This window comes from Phallusia mammillata, chromosome 4 (assembly GCF_965637545.1).
Source record: "Phallusia mammillata chromosome 4, kaPhaMamm4.hap1.1, whole genome shotgun sequence".
Taxonomy (NCBI): Eukaryota; Metazoa; Chordata; class Ascidiacea; order Phlebobranchia; family Ascidiidae; genus Phallusia; species Phallusia mammillata.
Genome location: NC_137255.1, coordinates 24,642,799 through 24,661,093, shown reverse-complemented (window position 1 = coordinate 24,661,093; position 18,295 = coordinate 24,642,799). Strand labels below are relative to the sequence as shown.

At 36.5% G+C, this 18,295-nt stretch overlaps 2 long non-coding RNA genes across 2 annotated transcripts; both read left to right on the top strand.

Moving 5' to 3' along the window:
• Nucleotides 1–13,326: 13,326 nt before the first annotated feature.
• LOC145225243 (uncharacterized) lies at nucleotides 13,327–14,218 on the top strand. The gene is made up of 2 exons (XR_013859836.1): nucleotides 13,327–13,429; nucleotides 13,809–14,218. It is a non-coding gene; the product is annotated as an uncharacterized LOC145225243 (long non-coding RNA).
• Nucleotides 14,219–15,930: 1,712 nt separating this feature from the next.
• Nucleotides 15,931–16,815, top strand: LOC145225220 (uncharacterized). The gene is made up of 2 exons (XR_013859831.1): nucleotides 15,931–16,079; nucleotides 16,460–16,815. It is a non-coding gene; the product is annotated as an uncharacterized LOC145225220 (long non-coding RNA).
• The last annotated feature ends 1,480 nt before the right edge of the window (nucleotides 16,816–18,295 follow it).

The window sequence follows — 18,295 nt, the reverse complement described above, 5'->3', positions numbered from 1 at the left end:
ATTGAAAATGATCTTGCTTACATTATTAACTGATCAAGGTTATTTCCTTTGAAAAAATATCGGAAACATTAAGCTGTTTTAGCATACATTCCTTTTGGGTGCACTTGGAGTAGTGTAAAGAGAGAGAAGTTTTAAAACAAAAACAATGTAGGCATTGAATAAATACCACGCGTCTATTATAAAGCTTTCTGCAAATCTGTGCGGTAACAATAATCAATTTTTTTTAAGGAACTTCGCCTAATCACAACCTTTTTAACTGCTAAATTCATCCAAAACCTTTAATAACCTCTTTTAAAAAAAACTACATTAACTCTAGCCTTTAGCCTTAACTATTGCAAACAAAATGACCCTGCAGCTATTTCTTTGCATTACCTTACAAACGAGCACAAATTATAGCCAACATTCCGTTCAGCGTGGTATTTAACCGATCCTAAATAGCAGTTTACGCCGCAAGGACAACATATTATTAATACAAGATCTCTTAACGTTGCAGAGACAGTCACAAAGACGCAAGTGGTCGGACCGGGTTTGTAAGAAGGACACGCAACGTTCCCTAATTTGTTTGGGTTTACTTCAACAATAACAAAACCCCAGCTATAAACAGTAAATAACTCAAGGCCAGTCTGCGTAAATCGTCTTCGGTCTTGAGAGGGCTTTGTCAGTCGTTGGTATGCAAAGCTTGGTGTTAAACTGTTAGATGTACGTATTGTTTAGTGTTAGTGTTAGATTAACTGTATAGACAAAAAAGGCTTTCGTACCCTCCAAATGTTTTAAATATCGCTCAATTATTCAAACTTCAAACACGCAGTGAAAAAGGATGTTTTATATGAAGACTCATAATTTAAAAGTGAGCTTAACGAAGTTGAAATACAATTGCTAGCTTACTAGGCAAATAATTTTGCAATGTATAACTAAAAATTGTACACACCTAAAAGGACGTTTCATTTTACCCAAACGTCTTGCCATGCAAAAACACACATATGCTACAGAAATATAAAATATATTACGTCAAATACACCTAAAACCACATACCAAAATAAAACCATTTATCTTCGTTCAATCATCACATCCAGCTACTAAACTCATGCATGTAACACAAAACCTTATCTGCATCTCTGCGAACTGTTTCTCGATCTGACCGACGCAGTCATTTTGCACACGTGAATGTATACAATGGAAACAGAACAACATTCCGCGATCGCTGCTAGCTGATCTAACACGATCTGACAAATGTGATATGTTTCTAAGCAACTGACATTTTACCACCGGCCGATTTTTTTGCAACCGCACCCAAAACAAAAATCTCCATATGAATTAAAAGAATGTCCATTAGCGAGATTCGACAAACTGCATTTAAAACAAAACTAATAATCCTATTGGTTTTTCAGTGACGGTTCAATGCCTTTGGTCAGTTCGTAATTCAGCCTAATAATTAAAGACCTAAATATTGTCGGCATTGCGAGACAAAGCTAACATAAGCTGAGGCTTCTGCAAATAAAACGACTCAGGTCCGACGTTAAAGCAGTGATAAAATGGCAAACTCTTCTAACTTGAATCTTACAAATTATTGTCGCAAATTTTTATTCGCCTACGTATCACTTTGCGTGCCATTGCGGCCACACACAAAAATGTAACAAATTACTATTTAGTAAATCGAACCAAAAAACGGACGAAAATGGCCAAATTGGATGAAATAAGGGGCCTTTGCAGCGCTTATAATAACAACCAATTACATCAACAAAAAGCAAGTCATAGATCTTTGCGGTCAGATAGGGAAAAATATTTCCCGCATAGATTTGTATCTGTTGCCGGTTTTAACCTCGCGACCGCATTCGGTTTTATCCAAAGTGCCTCCTGGCGAAACGTCACAATGCGATCTTCGTGTGACGTAATACTACCAGGTGACGTGCGAAAAGTTTTTTTACGACTGTGAAATTAAACTGACAGGAGAAATTTGTCAACGAGCGCTTTGTACAAATAAACGCCGAAACAACTCATAGGTTACTGTACGTAATTGGGGGCGAAGGCAAAGCGTTGCATTTCAAGGTCACAAAGCGAAATTAACAAAATCAAAGCTTTAGAAAAACAGAATTTACAAAATGTAAGATTTGTGTTGCATCAATTTTGTTTAAAGTATACCAACTAGAAAAACGAAATTGTATCAATAAAGACCCTAATCGACGCAAAACAGATTTTTGTTTGTTGTACCACCTACCGGTAACTACAACGTTACTATTATTTCCATATAATTTACCCCATGATTGCATCAGTGGCGAACACAATACTTTCCGTTCAAATGAAACACAAAAATAATTTCTTTATTATTCACATCCAAACTAATTGCCACTACCTTTTTACTTTTTAATTTACTAACAATGACAAATAATGTACCCAAACGTGTAATAAAAAAAATGATTTTTTATCTTTTCATATCATGATTGGCAACCATATCATTATAACTCAAAATTACAATTCTTTCATTTTGTCTTTTTGTATTTTCCGTCATAGGATGTTAAACCCATATTTTAATTCCTATACACACGGCTAAGATTGTAAAATAAATGCTTATTATCCATCTCGCACCTTTGCTTTAATACCTACACGCCTGCTGACATTACACGAACTGAGTCCAAATGAACTCAGACGAACACACAGATTAATTTCGAATGGATTTTTTTTTAATTTTATCTCATCGTGCGCACTTATGTGTTTAGATTACCATGTTGCGCTCATATTATATAGCAACAGCTCATTGACCTACAATGTGTCATTAAACTGCTTTTAGTTGCAAATTAAAAATGCTACATAAAATATGGGGAAATAACTTTTATTTGACGCTTTAGAATCTCGCATTTAAAAACGCCTGGCAAATTATACCTTGTAACAGAACGGCAAAAAATAGCGCATTTTTAAATCTTAGCACTTTAATACACCGCTTATTAAAAAAGAAAACACAGCCTAATTATTGTTATGTGCAAAGAATACAAACATTTTGGGGCTTAGTGTTTGTCACAACATAAAAGCAATAATATTTTCTATTCAAGTGGTTTGTGAGCAACGATACGTTCAATCATTAATGTTGCATTTGTTTACGATGCAATGAACTTTTTAATGCCCTATAGGTTCATTTAAGTTTCAAACTGAAATCACATTTTGGACGAGATTGTTAAAAGCAGAGTAGCTTAATCACGTTTTGCAATCACGATATTACACCAGTCTCAAACACCATTTGTCAATAACATAGGGAACACCAGACCAAACTCATAACGTTTAATGCCAACTCGACAAACTATTTTACGTTCAAACGAGATAAAAAAAAATGGACTGTGCTTTTAATTATGCGATGAAAATTCTGACAGAAACTTTATAGAAAAGCGCCTGTCCTATAAAAGTGATTTTACGGTTCAAATAAAATAAATATAAGTTTTGAATAAATTTTTTTCTTAACTTTTGTGAAAAAAGTGACACTAAATTAGTTTTAAACAAACAGTAGTTTTGCGAACATTATTATTTTGAAAACGATAACTTTGAACAGTTTACCCCACCGTTACGGCACGCAATATTTCTTTTAGGATAAGAAAAACAATAAAAAAGCTAAAAACCCTGAGTAAATTTAACCATGTCAGGCGTTTTCATACAGAAAATATTCCACGTCAAACCAGCATGAAACTCGCCAAACGTACAACTAAATATTTCATGAAACACACCCACTTCCTACGCAAATTGAAAAAGTGAAATTATTTATAAGGTACCTGAAGGTATATAGGCCCGGAAGGTAATAAGGCCCACTGCTAATATTTTTTTATGTGCCAGAAAAAATACTTAAGTTTTGATGTAATTTTAAAATATATGTATACTTGAAATGATTTACAAAGTTTTGGACCTGCAAGTTATATGTAATTGTTATCATGACCAATCCAAATTAAGAAGTGTTTATTTTCAACTTTTTATTATTTTTTTTTAAAATTGGTAGCAAAAATGAAAAGGTTGTGTTGTCGAAATGAAAACTTATTAAGATATATTAGTAATGGGGTCATTTTAGTTTAATTGGAGCATTATCCGATCTGGAAAAAAGAATTACTTCAAATAAATTTTATTACGGTTTTGTTTGTCAGCCATTGCTTGCAATAAGGCCCAGCCATAATTTGTTATTTTCTCAAGTGTCTATTATACTAAAGACGACTGATATGCACAACATTTGCTTTTTTGCTTTCTTAGGGAGATAAAAAGTCCGAATAAGATGTTTGTGGAAGTAATCTTTCATTTAGTATTTTTGGTTATCAAATGTCAAGGGGTCGTTTATTCTTTTTTTTAGTACCTTCAGATTAACAGTTATATGTCTTAGTTAACAGTATATGTGTAATATGAGTTAATAACGTTGCTTGTTTAAACTTTTATTTGACCGAAGCAAAGTATAAATGAGTCTGATTGGTTTCTAGACTCGTTTTAAAAACATAAAAATGTTGGGCTTTATTAACAGCATAGGTTTGTATTAAGGCCCAAGTTTTAATTTTTTTTAAACTGTTATCCTACAAAAACAAAACATGCAAACGTCCTCAAAATCTGATGGATGTTTAATATCAACCTCTGCAACAATCATGCCGAATTTGGCCTGGAACGGTTAAATGGTTTTTCAGTTATACGCAATAGTTTTTTAATGGGCCTTGTTAGCTGCAGGTACCTTACAAGAGCTTGGGCCTCCAACCGTTAAACGTTGACTTAAAATTACCTTATGCATATCAGAAATGTCTCAACCGATTTGCATGTGCCAAGAATACCATAGACAATATATATTTTATATTTTAGAATAACATCAAATATTCGGAAAATATTTTAATTTTACAGACCACATATAACCATTTTTAATTGTATCGCCAAGATTTTTTGTCAGTGAAAAGCTTAGTACCTAAGCTGCCAAACTAATCACGGTCAAATAATATTTTGAAAATTTATGCATAAGGCCATGGCCAACCAAAAATAAAAGTAGTTTCTTAATGGGTCATAAATGTTTGTTCGGAAATTTTTATCCCAAACATTTTTCTTCTAATTTATTTATTTTTGCGTTTAGACGTCATGTGAACATCATCCCATGTAGTCAATATTACAAGCGATACCAAAACAATGTCGTCAATCAGATACGAGAATCTGTCAACAACCGAAACGACGCATTGAATTCAAATCTGGCATTAATCGTATTAGACTCAGCTTACGGACTCCACAAACAATGCGTCGTGTGTGTTAGATGACTTGTAAACCCGAAGGAAAAAATTCTGAAACCACTGCATCATAACACATTTTTATCCTTTTGCGACAATTGCATTTCCCATACTAATTCGTTTTACGTGTTCAGGATTTTCCCGTTTAAATTTCTTTTGTTTTGTGTTTTTGTCTCAGGCGGATTAGATTAAACTCAAGTGGTTTCTTTCTTTAAGTTACGATGTTTGGGCAGCTGGAAAAGCATGACGTCATTTATTTAAAACAACTGAAAAAACAAAGCAGAATTCAAGCTTTTGCACTGTAATTCATCTTCCACGACAGAATAGACACAATAGTACGCCACTGTATAGGCCTTGTAATTTTCAAACAGTTTCGTTTATACCTCTTTACGTCATTGTACAACATAGCACTGCTATTTAGCCAAACATCTCAACGAAGTACATAACTTTAAACATAGCTACCTGCAATAAGTTGTGCATTCTAGATGTAATAATTACCAGCGAGCAAAAGATTCATGCAGGACGAAAGTTAATTTACAGCCTTAAATGAACAAAGAGGTGCTTTCTTATTAAAATGCGTGGCTCTCTCGTAAATTACACCCTTCGTTTCAAAGCACTGCGTTGTTTCTTCAACGTAGGCGCCGTCTACCGCTGATTATTAAAGCAATTATAAACGTCTGTACAACACCAAACACGTTCACAAGAAACTATGCAATTTCACACCGCAAATTTTTCACACTGGTTTAACGTGCTTTAGGTAATCAAAAATAGTGACTTTTTTGAAACATGATAGAATTTAAAACTATTTGATTGTAAACTAAATTGGCAATTATATACTGTCGTTACAATATTCTGCTGTCTTTGATAAATGTTAAAAGACACAGTGTTAGTGAAATGAAACCTAATCAATATAAACAAGTTGCCATTAAATCTATTCACAATAATTGACAAGAAAATAACTTTGAAAGTACTTTAAAATCATTCACCTCGCATTTTAAATGTTAAAAATTCAGATTAAAGTCACGTTTCAAAATGCATTTAGAACTTCTGACATTAGACAACAAAAACATAGTTCTAAAGACCGAAAGTATTTTGACATCAAAATATTAAATTAGCCTTTATACGATCGGACAGAAATAGTCATTTTTTCTACCTTCTCCAACGAACCTAATAAAGTTGGTTAAGTACATTTTCCTATTCTCAAACCTACAACATAGACATGGGAGTTTTAAATATTCTTGAGAAAAACGGCTCCCTGCACATAGAGGACATAGAAAGTAGTACCATGGCTGTATTAATAATTCACATCTCAACAATGCGTCTCAATAATGGATGAAATGCACACCTGATCTTCAACCTAGATACACGATGCCATTGACTCATTCCATTCAACTCACAAAAAGTGTTCACAAAAAGGATGTAAGAACCTTTAAGACTAAGTACAACAAATCCGTTTTTCTGCATTAAAGCTGGCAACTCAATACAGAGTTTTGCACATGAAAACGTAATTGATATTTCATGCATTTGATTGTTTGGGGAATTTCGCCTAAAAATAGCCACAAACGAGCAGTAGGTTTCAACAGTAAAACACAAGCTAAATTTTTGACCAGAGTCGTTGTAACAAAACAATGTGCTTAGTAATGCTTTCGACATGTGATGTAATTCCATATGTTTTTTTTATTTCCATTTACTATAGCAACGGAAAAATAGATTATTTCCGACATTTCCGACTAAATGCTAATACAACTGAGCCGCACGATGGGCGTATTATAGCCCAGCTTAATTAGGAGAAACGAAACCACCCATCATAAAAAACCAAATTTATCTTAACCTGTCTCTCGGCGTCTATTGATCACTGGAATACAAACATATCTCCAAGATTGCAGAATAAACTGAATAAAAATAACATTTACACTGATTCTACATTAACTGCCTGTCTTCTCAAAAAAAGCGTATTGACTATTGTTCGAAGCTTTCTGTCTGCAGATATCTTTAATATCATCAACATAAGCTTTCACAGACAAATTCGATTGCTGTTTATCACTAGCTTATAGCTGGTTGTTTTTAATATAAACATAATATTTCCAACTTTCAGCGGATATCAACCATTGATTGCTTTACAGTTGCTGCAAACCTCTACAGTGCTTTCCTTTAGGTTCTCAAACCACTATTTTTCGCACTGCATCTCGTATTACCATCCCCGGGCAAGGAATACAAAACCTCGAGGTAGAAAACAAATCCACCAGCAGCAAAGCCTGGACCGACTCTTGGGGGGAATTGGTTGAATTCTTGAACGCCGCGGGCCGAAAACGCTTTCAACGCACGTGGCCAAAGATTGAACAATTCGCGAACGGGAGCAATTGTGAGACGCTAAGAAAACAAAGATTGTGGCACGCGAGACAATCGGCCATGATTGTGACATCACCAATGCATTGCCACGATCGCGTAATTACATGCCTGCTGATGAATCGTGTCGAATAATCGCTATTTAATTTGCAAAATGCTGTGTTTGTGTCCGATCGGAACACTTTGTGAATCAAAAAAGTTTGCCTTTGACTAGTTTGCAATTGCTTATGTACGGACAGCAGTATAAAATCAACTTAAACAATAAAATTGAAAGTTGTAAAACCAGTCGAGTCGAGAGTTTAAACAATAACAGCAAAATAGCATCCAAATCGTAGATAAATAACGACCACGAAACTGTTAAATGTCTGGGACTCTTTGATTGGACATCTAACCAAGTATAATGTTTAAGTGTTTACATTTTGATTTTAATACACTCTTAACATTTGTAGTTTTGAACCAAAGTATAGAAAATTGTCTATAAAGTGAACTTGGCTGATACATTTCCTAATGTAACAGGTCAAACTGCTCGTTAAGTCAGCTCTCAATTTCATCGCAATCTCCGCTCAATCAAACAACGTCCTGCGATGCTACGACAAACAATTAATTTGCGGCTCGTAAAAGTTATCGAGCTCTTTGATTGTCAAGAATTCTTCGGTGATTGTGACGTCACAGTGACGAGGTCACGGAAAACGCGACACTCGATGCACGTGATGTTAACTATTGTTGCGTCATAAAACGACCGGTACATCGATTTAGAACGTTCGTTTGTCCGCAAGATTCGGTTTCATTTGCTGTTAGTGTTGCAATGGTGGAAACAAAAATGATTTTTTTTCAAATCAATTCTATTTAGCTTACAAGACCACAAAAATACTCTCAGCTTGTTTATGTAACGAATACATTGATTAAGACGTACTTTTGTCATTACACGTGCACTTGTATTGCATTTGGTTTAAGTAAAAGTGTAGTTTGTGTTGGAATCAACCTATACAGTAGCCATAACTGTTCTTAGGTACCGGTTAATTCTGTTTTTAGCTAGGCTTTGTACATTGAGTATTCAAATACGTGGTTCAACAAATAACATGTTAAGCTCTCCGACTGTTTCGTTTTTAATCACGTTACTTTTCAACCGCCGTCAAATGTTTTTTATCCCATATGACCAACAGGCCTTGGGACGCATACGCATTAACTTGGCTTAATGTGTCGTTTTCCAAACTGACTGGCCTAATCATGTAATTATATCTGGCTCAAGAAACTTTGGTTTTCATCTTGCGTTTCACGCTTTTGTAATTTGTGCAGTTACATTAACATTTGCTGTAATTTCCTCAGCGTATCTTATTTGAAAGGGTATTTTACTGCAAAAGTCAATCATACCTTGTTCGTTAACACGTTGAATTCAATCGGCTACATGCATTTCAAATGATAATAATTAACGCAACCTTTGGAATGCAAACCTTATAAATGTACCCGAAGGCAGTCCAAGTACCCAACATAGGACTTAATTTTTTACGCTGGAAAAGTATATGGTAGTATATTACTTGTGATAAAGCTGTTAACTTATCTAAGATACGTTTTATATCAGTGTTCTTCAATCTGGGTCCAATACAACAATTACATGGGTGAATAGGGGCTCCAGGAAATGTAGTAAAAGTGTGAATGATTCAAAGTGTATGTTAGATAAACGTACCCAAAACTCAAAACAGTCGTTCTCCTAAAACAAATTTAATCCACCTATTCGTTTTTCTGCGTCTTGCCTAACGTTAAACCGACCAAAAACGCCCAAAAGTTACATTGGTCACACGGTTACTGGGGTTCGCGAGTACAGAAGAAACAAAAGTTAAAGAGCAATGTTATATAATGTTAAATAATATTGCACCTTTTGAAGCTTGTATGGCACATTTACTTGTATCTGACTATTCAAAACTTTCTTGTCTAAAACAGAGAATCGGTTCTGAGCGTTCTAACATCATTAAATTGTAATGAAGAAATATGATAGGGGATAAAACTTGGTACACGTGTCAACCTTCTCTGATATCTCACTTTCATCTGCAATCATTTGTAACCACACCGCATTGACACGTCTGTAAGACTTAAAAGCTGGCGCAGTCGTACGAACGTAATTCGAGAAAGTGGTTTAACCAGATGCAAGATGCAATGAAAGGTTGTGAATGATGAACGAGAGGCTTCGGGTTCAAACCTATTCCGTGTGCTTATTTTGCTCACACAATACTTAAGATAGTTTCAGTAGTTTTAGACACATATTCCAAACACTAGTATCTTTGTTGGGGACTAGATGGCTTGGCACTTAACCCATGCATACGTGCCTTGTTTCAATATATGCCTAATTTTTTTTACAAGGTGTACCCGAAGTATATCTGTTTGTTTTCTTCTGAAAACAAAACAGCATATGATGCAAATGGCAGTTATTCTTTGTAATTGTCATTTATGTTGTTTGCATTATTGTACATACTACTTGACATTTGTATTTATCTACTGCACCGCTTGTATGAGTGATGTTTGTAATTTCTTACAATTGCTCTATAACAGTGGTTCCCAAACTTTTTCATATTTTTTTCAAAACGGTCTCTTTGCCATTATTTCGAGGGCTCGCGGTCCTTAAGCCTAAATGTGTATTTCATAAAAACGAAAGTTGAAGGATTTTAGCTAGTTATGCAAAATTGCGCGTAACAATCATCCTAAGACAGCATGTGACATCAAAAACAGGACAAAAACATTACGATTGTGCGCGAACAATTGCATTTTTGATAGTTGTTATTCAATAAAGGGCATTGTTTAGCAATGGAGACAGTCGATTCTTAATTCTACTTTAATTTAAACTTATTTAGTGGCACAAACTGACGCCAAATAAGATTATAGAATTACTTCAACCGCTTCGCGGTCCCCCCAAAATTGCCTCACGGACCCCTACAGGACCGCGGACCCCAGTTTGGGAACCGCTGCTCTATAACGTCTCCAAGTGGAAAATGGTTTCTTTTTATCTTGACCTGTAGAGGTGTCCATGTGTGCTGCATTTGCAAAATAGCCTAAAGTTACCAGGAATTGGGCAGGAACTTGGCCGAATGGTCCGGCGCGCCTGACCCACATACAGACATAAAAAACCTTGATCGGGATTCGTCCCCGGGAGTGTCCTGGGTCGAACCCCGTGAAAATAAATAAAATAAAAAAATGATCAGGAATTGGGCAGGAATTTGGCTGAATGGTCCGGCGCGCTTGACCCATATGCAGACATAAAAATAAAAACCTTGGTCGAGATTCGTCCTCGGGAGCGTCCTGGTGACGAACCACGTAAAAAAATCAGAAACTGTTTTTAAGTCGGTAAAATTTCCAAATATATACGTGCATTAACATGTAAGAAACTCGCGACTTGTAAAGTATAAGTGCACCATGCAGCCTTAAGCCCAACCTGTCGCGTTTTAATAGTTTTTTTCCCCGTCCGTCTTTCTGTTTTTTGTATATTAATGCAAAAACAAACAATTATCAAGAATTAAACTTGACACTGCAGTGTATGTTCCCAGTTTTATTATTGACCCAAATGCATTGCTAGACAATAAATCTACCCTGTCAAAGACTTAGATCCTAGTAATTGGTACACAATTGATCAAACTTTGTATTGTACATTCCATGTCCCAACAATAACAAAGATTTTGATTTCAAACCGATTGCCCTCCATTTCTGCGTATTAACATTCCCAACGTCGTGAATATTATGACGAAATTTTGCTGCTATACGTTTTCTATAGCGTGCAAAATAAACTCAATTTATCGCCTTCATCAAAATATTTACATGCAAACACCGAGGCGTTTAATTTTGACCAATCAAAACGCCAGAAGCAGGATCCACCCCGCAGGGTTGGGCAACATACGGCCCGCGGGCCGGATCCGGCCCGCGGACAGTTTCCGGTCTTACATGATAATGTGGCCCGCGGCCACAGTCTGCCGCAATCCCCCATTACTTGCTTACTACGTCAAATTACAGTTGTAACGCACAGTAACGCTCCCCAATAGCAAAAAAAATTCTTGTTACGACATAACTACCAACCTTGTGTGTGTCCTACTTTAACGGTTTTCTTTGTTTCCACACGTATAGCCTAGTTCAGGCAGGGGTGGGGAACCTGCGGCCTTTCAGGGCACTAAGTGCGGCCTTCGATGGCAAAATACATTTTTAAGATGTTGATATAACCGACTGCACCAGGCGCTGAAAAAAATAGACAGAAACGTATTTTTGACTTGATTGCAGATTATTTTTTGATTAGTTCCAGGGCAGCGGTTTTCAAACAAGACCCATGTGGTCCCATAGTGGTACATAAAGCGATTTCCATAGTTAGGACTACCAAAAACTCCAGGTTCAGCAATTTCTAGGTTAAATAAATCCTGAATGTTGTAGTGAAGATGAAAATGTAGTGAGGAATTTTAATTAGCTGGGACCGTAAGTCCTACAAACTACGAGGAAATAGCAAAACGACCATTCTGTAAGTCAAAAAGTTTGAACATCACTGCCCTTGGCCTGGGAAATAGTCTATGCGGCCTACACGAGTGTCGATAAATCGTTAGGTAGCTTTTATAAACAAAAAGGTTCCCCACCCCTGGTTTAGGTGGTCAAAAATCCGTTTTAAATCACTGGATAAATACGCGATTAATGTATCGATTCAGGAATCCGGCCCGCCAAGTACTTCATTTTCCCATATCAGGCCCGCCGACTGGAGAAGTTGCCCGCCCCTGACCCATTGGCACATATAACAAAAAAGTGCCCAGTCATGGAATGCTTTGGGCGATTTATTTTATGTTGTCAATATATGTGCCAAATTTGTATTAGTTATTTCTCCAAACCATCGTTATTTTACCCAAAATGACAAGATTCGTAAAAATATTTGCCATACGTAACTTTATAACACAGGTGTCTAAATTTTGTTTAATGTCTGTAATTTAGAAAACAAACTTTTTTTACATGTCAGTTGCAATTCAAAAAATTTGAACAATATACAAGTGTAAGTTAAAGTTATACGATGGATAGCTTAATTAGTGGATACTATTATTTCTTAAAAAGCTTAGTTAAGTCACAAATATACGACGTCAGCGGGTGACGTAACACACACGTGCAGGTGATGCGTGTGACGTAATTCGTCGTCAAATAACAATTGCGCAACAAAAAGCAACAAGTTTTCACAATCGCGGTGTTGGAAAACACTAAGCGGGAATCTTGTATTAGTCACATAATTTACCCAATGAAAACGATTGATTTATTTGACTTGGTTCTTTAAGTCACGTGTGTTGTTCGAGCCATTGAATATTACCTATTTTTGAAATCATTTTCAAAATAATGATTTATTGTTAACTATATTTCCAAAGATATTTCTTATTTTCAACACACTTTCTAAAAAGTGTCCAACCAAGTCTAGGCATACACAATTTTAAAATTATAATCACAATTACGGCAAATTGTATAATTACGGCTTTAAATTGTGCAAAAAACATTCAGTCATATATATCCACTTTGGATGAATAACACCGGCAATTAAACTTAGTGCTAATAATCAACAAGCAGAATTTCGCCATCGGCATTACCAGGTGCGGTTTTGCAAAAGGCACGTCCACACCAAGACGGAAAGCACAAACAAAATTTCCAACTCTTTCGATCAGAAACAATAATTCACGATGATAAAGCAAATTTCCATACTACGCCCCCAAGCAAATAAATCTCTATTTAAGAGGGCGTTTCACAAAAATTCATCATTACAATTTGTCGTTCAGATCACATATCAACAAAAGTCAACGTAAATAAACAAAAGAAAATTATGAAGACTTTTATTGCAACTGTTTTCGTCTGTATGTTGGCAACTTGTTTTGCATCAGGTAGGAGAGGGACTAAAATGTTTTATGTTTGTTTGCTGTTTTAATAGCAATCTACGGTAAAAGTTACTGTTTGCTAAACCATCATTTTAAACACTGTCTAGAAACGATTATCCGTATTAACATTTGTCCAAAAGGACCTAGAAATATTTTGGGGGAAATAAAAGTCCGGAAAATGCTTTTGACTTAGCTGATATAGGCGGCGATGCTACCTTTGTGTATCAAAGTCAATTTCAGTTGATTTTATAACTGAAATGTTTTCACTATCTTAGTAAAAACTCAGAACCATGCTAAAACGGTTGACCGTGAATCTGTTGGACAAAGTTTTTCAACCAAGTGTGTAATTAATGCAATTTTAAACGCTTTGTATCATATTTTTCAGAGTGCGAAAACCCGGTCCAGTGCTTCGTGAATCCGTGTGAATACGAAACTTGCCCAGCTTTTCCGGAGGCAACTTGTGTATTTAACAACTGCGGAGGATGCTTTGCCGACTTTTTTCAACCGGACGGGACACCGATTACCCCTGAGGAATGCCAAGCCACATCTTAAGCGACTAAATAATCAAGCTAACCAGATCACCACCTTAACAACGATTTTAGTTTTCTCTTTCTTTGTTTTTTAATGTTTTTTTTAATAATGTTTTTTTCTCTGGACTAATAATATGATTTTTTTTAAAGATTTTCGTTGTATTAGATTCTCATTGTATTACTGATGATGGTATAACTTTTTCCTCCTTTCTTCTGTCAGTAATTTTGTCGTGGGAGTATAACATTATGAAATAAAAATGTCATTGAAAAAAACGCAACAAACATGATATAATGTAGGTCAGATCAGAGTTGTAAACGGGCCTGAAATTGGAGCCCGAAACCGACCAGAACCCGAGTCCTTTTTGAGAAGCCCGTTTAGGGTCGAAAGTTTTATTGATAGGCCTATGCATTGCCTCAGGAAATACCAAGACAACAAACACAATAAACAATAAAAGACAGGTGGACTTGAACAAGGCGTTTTAAGACTGTTTAATATTAGGTCAGGTCTAGCAACTGCTTAGCTAGCCAAATTGCTTAAAAAGTACTGACTCAGAGTGTAAAGTCGGGCCCGAATCATCTCCGTTTTTTTGAAGAAACCCTAGCCCGTAACCGATCCGAAACCGACCCGAACCCGACCCGAACCCAAACCGAACCCGACCCGAACGCGAACCCGTCCCGACTTACAACTCTGTAGTGACAGCTAGATGACGCTAAAAACAATTTTTGGATCGATCAAACATCTTTGGCCGTCTGACCCTGTTACGGACTTAAAAATGATCGGAATTCGTTTACGAGCTCGTCCTGGGTTCAAACAAGATGAAAAACAACAAATAATTTCAACTTTAAATTTCAATTAACGAGATGATAGGTGGAAATCCTATTCACAATTCTTTGACACATGTCTTATAATAACGGTATAGCTGCAGTGCGTTTAGCCTCGACCAAACCGATTGTACCAACCTTTTCTGTGCTTTGATATTCCCAACGTTGCGAGGCTATTTTCAACGTCGTGAATACTATAGCACAATTTTTCTGTTACGTTTTCTTTTAGCGTGCGAATAAACTCACTTTAACTCCTTTATCAAAGTAGTTACATGCAAACAACGAGGTGTTTAATTTTGACCAATCAGAACGTCAGAAGCAAGATCCATCCATTAGCACCATTAAAAAAATTCCAAGTCAACGAATGATTTGTAGGATTTGTTTCATGCTGTCAATATAACTGCTACCATTTTTGTTTGTAATGTCTCTGAAACATTTTTCTTATATGCAGTGCAAAATGGCATAATCCCTAAAAACGTTCGATTTTGTTTCATAACTAAAATTATGAAAACAAACTTGTTTTGGATGTCGTATGCAAAGCTCATAAAATATATTTGAACATTCAAGTACAACTTAAAGTTACGATACCTTATAAAGCATACAATTAAGGTTTAGAACGCTTTGTCGAGTTATAAATAGATGACGTAAGTCGGTGACGTAACACACACGTGCAAGTGGAGCGTATGGCGTGATTGTAGCTCCAACAAACAATTGCGCAACAGAAAGCAACTAGTTTTAACAATCGCGGTGTTGGAAAACACTAAGTGTGAATCTTTGTTTGGTCACGTAATTTACCCATTGAAAACGAGTGATTTTATGTGACTTGGTATTTTAGTTTTTTTACGTTTGTTGTTTGATGCATCAAATAATGTCCATTTTTCAAATCATCCGCCCCCCAAAAAAAATTCAAAAACTTTCAGTTAAATTTCGTCACACTTGATAAGTATCACAGGCAATTTAACTTAGTGCTAATAATCAACGAGCAGAATTTCGCAATCGGCCTGTAATGCCGACGGCAGTGCGGTTTTGCAAAAGGCACGTTCACACCAAAACGGAAAGTACAACTAAAGTTTCCAACTCTTTTGATCAGAAACAATAATTCACAATGACAAAGCAAAACTTCCATACAACGCCCCCAAGCAAATAAATCTCTATTTAAGAGGGCGTTTCACAAAAATTCATCATTTCAATTTGTCGTTCAGATCACTTATCAACCAAAGTAAACGTGAATAAACAAAAGAAAATTATGAAGACTTTTATTGCAACTGTTTTCGTCTGTATGTTGGCAACTTGTTTTGCATCAGGTAGGAGAGGGACTAAAATGTTTTTATGTTTGTTTGCTGTTTTAATAGCAATCTACGGTAAAAGTTACTGTTTGCTAAACCATCATTTTAAACACTGTCTAGAAACGATTATCCGTAATAACATTTGTCCAAAAGGACCTAGAAATATTTTGGGGGAAATAAAAGTCCGGAAAATGCTTTTGACTTAGCTGATATAGGCGGCGATGCTACCTTTGTGTATCAAAGTCAATTTCAGTTGATTTTATAACTGAAATGTTTTCACTGTCTTAGTAAAAACTTAGAACCATGCTAAAACGGTTGACCGTGAATCTGTTGGACAAAGTTTTTTAACCAAGTGTGTAATTAATGCAATTTTAAACGCTTTGTATCATATTTTTCAGAGTGCGAAAACCCGGTCCAGTGCTTCGTGAATCCGTGTGAATACGAAACTTGCCCAGCTTTTCCGGAGGCAACTTGTGTATTTAACAACTGCGGAGGATGCTTTGCCGACTTTTTTCAACCGGACGGGACACCGATTAGCCCTGAGGAATGCCAAGCCACATCTTAAGCGACTAAATAATCAAGCTAACCAGATCACCACCTTAACAACGATTTTAGTTTTCTTTTTCTTTGTTTTTTAATGGCGTAAAAATGTGTGTTTTTCTCTGGACTAATAATATGATTTTTTTTAAAGATTTTCATTGTATTACTGATGATGGTATAACATTTTCCTCGTTTCTTCTGTCAGTAATTTTGTCGCGGGAGTAAAACATTATAAAATAAAAATGTCATTGAAAAAATTGCAACAAACATGGAATAATGTAGGTCAGATCAGAGTTGTAAACGGGCCTGAAATTGGAGCCCGAAACCCGACCAGAACCCGAGTCCTTTTTGAGAAGCCCGTTTAGGGTCGAAAGTTTTATTGATAGGCGTATGCATTGCCTCAGGAAATACCAAGACAACAAACACAATAAACAATAAAAGACAGGTGGACTTGAACAAGGCGTTTTAAGACTGTTTAATATTAGGTCAGGTCTAGCAACTGCTTTGCTAGCCAAATTGCTTAAAAAGTACTGACTCAGAGTGTAAAGTCGGGCCCGAATCATCTCCGTTTTTTTGAAGAAACCCTAGCCCGAAACCGATCCGAACCCGACCCGAACCCGACCCGAACCCGACCCGAACCCGACCCGAACCCGACCCGAACCCGACCCGAACCCGACCCGAACCCGACCCGAACCCGACCCGAACCCGACCCGAACCCGACCCGAACCCGACCCGAACCCGACCCGAACCCGACCCGAACCCGACCCGAACCCGACCCGAACCCGACCCGAACCCGACCCGAACCCGACCCGAACCCGACCCGAACCCGACCCGAACCCGACCCGAACGCAAACCCGTCCCGACTTACAACTCTGTAGTGACAGCTAGATGACGCTAAAAACAATTTTTGGATCGATCAAACATCTTTGGCCGTCTGACCCTGTTACAGACTTAAAAATGATCGGGATTCGTTTACGAGCTCGTCCTGCGTTCAAACAAGATGAAAAACAACAAATAATTTCAACTTTAAATTTCAATTAACGAGATGATAGGTGGAAATCCTATTCACAGTTCTTTGACACATGTCTTATAATAACGGTATAGCTGCAGTGCGTTTAGCCTCGACCAAACCGATTGTACCAACCTTTTCTGTGCTTTGATATTCCCAACGTTGCGAGGCTATTTTCAACGTCGTGAATACTATAGCACAATTTGTTATAAATAGATGACGTAAGTCGGTGACGTAACACACACGTGCAAGTGGAGCGTATGACGTAATTGTAGCTCTAACAAACAATTGCGCAACAAAAGTTTTAACAATTGCGGCATGGAAAAACACTAAGTTGGAATCTTTAATTAGTCATGTAATTTACATGATAAAAATGAGTGTTTTTATTTGTCGTGATATTTTAGTTACGTGTGTTGTTTGATGAAATAAAGATTGTCCATTCTTTAAAAATTTATAAAGAGTGTATTACTTTCAAAAACACTTTGGCTGATGCCAACAAAGTCTAAACTTGCACAATTTGGCAATTCTAATCACAATTACGGCAAAACGTTTAATTACCGATTTAAATAATTCGAAAACGTTCAGTCAAATATCGCCACTCCGCTGTAAATGAAGCAATTTAACTTAATGCTAATAATTAATCAATCAGCATAATTTCGCAATCGGCTGGTAATGCCGACGGCAG